The sequence below is a fragment of the Alexandromys fortis genome, unplaced genomic scaffold, assembly GCF_014885135.2.
Source record: "Alexandromys fortis isolate MF-2015 unplaced genomic scaffold, M_Fortis_MF-2015_v1.1 scaffold_4, whole genome shotgun sequence".
Taxonomy (NCBI): domain Eukaryota; kingdom Metazoa; phylum Chordata; class Mammalia; order Rodentia; family Cricetidae; genus Alexandromys; species Alexandromys fortis.
Window position 1 is genome coordinate 33,207,617 of NW_026067944.1, and position 2,137 is coordinate 33,209,753.

Below are 2,137 nucleotides of genomic sequence, written 5' to 3' on the forward strand. Positions count from 1 at the left end.
AAATGCTTTGAGTGAATTAGTATGTTAATCACTTTGACTGTGGTCATTTTCCCATATGTAAATTGATCAAAATATCACATTGTTTACTATAAATTTTATTGTCAAATTTATTCCAACAAAACCTAGATAAAAATAGACAAATAGTAAACTTTCTCTATCTACTAAAAAATTAATGGGTAAAAAATATTGTCCTTGTTGTCCTCATTCTGCAACCTAATGAGGAAAACCCAATTTGAACTGCCACGTGATATAAAGCATAGTTAAGCTCTATAAATGATACACAGAGGGGGGAGGGGTTAGAGAATGACTGAATTATGAAAAAAAAAGGCTGCCCCTCTACATAACAAGTAAATTATAATGAATTTCACTGAGTCTTTTCTTTTTTTTAAGATTTTATTTATTACATATACAATACAGTGTTCTGCCTCCATGTATGCCTGCATGCCAGAAGAGGGCACCAGATCTCATTTTAGATGATTGTGAGCCACCATGTGGTTGCTGGGAATTGAACTCAGGACCCCTGGAAGAACAGTCAGTGTCCTTAACCTCTGAGCCATCGCTCCAGCCCTCTTCTTTCTTTCAAGAGGAACCTAGTGATGTCTTTGAATGCTGCTTTCCTAAACATTTCCTCAAAGAGTGGTAGCTGTAATCAGAAAAATTCTTACTCCAAGCACAGTTTGGACATCTTGTCTAAAATATTTATGAGGATATAGCATTTAATATTTTTTAATTAATTAATTTCTAAACAATCTTTTCTCATTTTATATACCTATCCCAGTTCCCTATCCCTCCCCTCCTCCTGAAACCCCCACTTTTGACACACTCCACCCCACATCCACTCCTCAGAGAGGGTAAGACTTCCCATGCGGAGTCAATAAATTCGGGCACATCATTTTGAGGAAGGACTAAGGACCTACTGCCTTTATGTAGGCTGAACGAGGTATCCCTTCAAACAGAATGGACTCCAAAAAGTCAGTTCAAGCACTGGGGATAAATCCTGGTACCACTGTGAGTGGCTCCACAGACCGTCCCAGTCACCCACATTCAGAGGGCCTAGTTTGGGCCTATTCAGGATCCCCAATGTCAGTCCAGAGTCAGTGAGCTCCCACTAGCTCAGGTTAGCTGTTCCTGTGGGTATCCCCACCATAGTCTTGTCCCCTTTGCTCATATTGTTTGCTCCTCTACCTCTTATACTGAACTCTGGGAACTCGACCCAGTTCTATATGCGGATCTCTGTATCTGTTTCCATCAGTGGCTATATGAAGTTTTTATGATGACAATTAAGGCGGTCATCAAACTGATTGCATGGGAAGGCCAGTTCAGGTACAATCTCCACTATTGCTTAGGGTCTTAGCTGTAGTCATCCTTGTGGATTCCTGGGCATTTTCCTAGTGCCAGGTTTCTTGCTAGCCCCATAACGGCTCACTCAATCAAGATATCTCTTTCCTTGCTCTCCCTCTCTGTTCTTCCCCCACTCAGCCATCCCATTTCCCTGTGTTCTTTTCGCCCCTTTCTTTCTCTCCCCCACTTCTGCCCTCCCTTCCCCCCCACTCCCAATTTTCTCAGGGGTTCTTATCTCTTTCCCTTCCCTCAGCAGTGCATAAACTAAAATTGGAATGATACAGAGAAGATAAGCATAACCCCTGTGCATTTCACGGTTTCGAAATGATGAAAATGCAGGTCATTGAGACATGACTGACTTTTATTAGAGATGTGTGGAGCACCCCATTGAGGACATATTCATAGGACGACTAATCTGATTGGATATTAAGACACCATCCTTTTTTGTAAATATAAAAATAACAGTGTGAGCTATGTGACCAGCTTGAGAGTACATTTTTCTGTTTTCATGGTAGACTGAACAGAGGTGTGCAGGATATACAGAAGCTTTATATAGGTAGTCTGCCGCTCTTTGCCCCACCTTCTCTTAAACACTTGGGCTTTACTTAAATTCTCAAATAATTGTTCTCAAATTTTGACCTTGCCAGAAGATCTAAAAATGTGTGGAAATCGGACTGGCTTTACCTGCAGAATCCAATTTTCTCTACAGCAATTCTTAAATAAATCTAATAAGCTTTAAAATGATATAAAATAGAAAAGGAGACAAAACTTTAAGAGACGGGAAGGCTCTAGAAGA

The 2,137-nt window shown here is 40.4% G+C and overlaps 1 non-coding gene across 1 annotated transcript; it reads left to right on the plus strand.

Moving 5' to 3' along the window:
- The first annotated feature begins 1,581 nt into the window (after positions 1 to 1,581).
- LOC126505887 (U6 spliceosomal RNA) lies at positions 1,582 to 1,685 on the plus strand. Its single transcript, XR_007592998.1, has one exon. It is a non-coding gene; the product is annotated as a U6 spliceosomal RNA (small nuclear RNA).
- Positions 1,686 to 2,137: the final 452 nt, after the last annotated feature.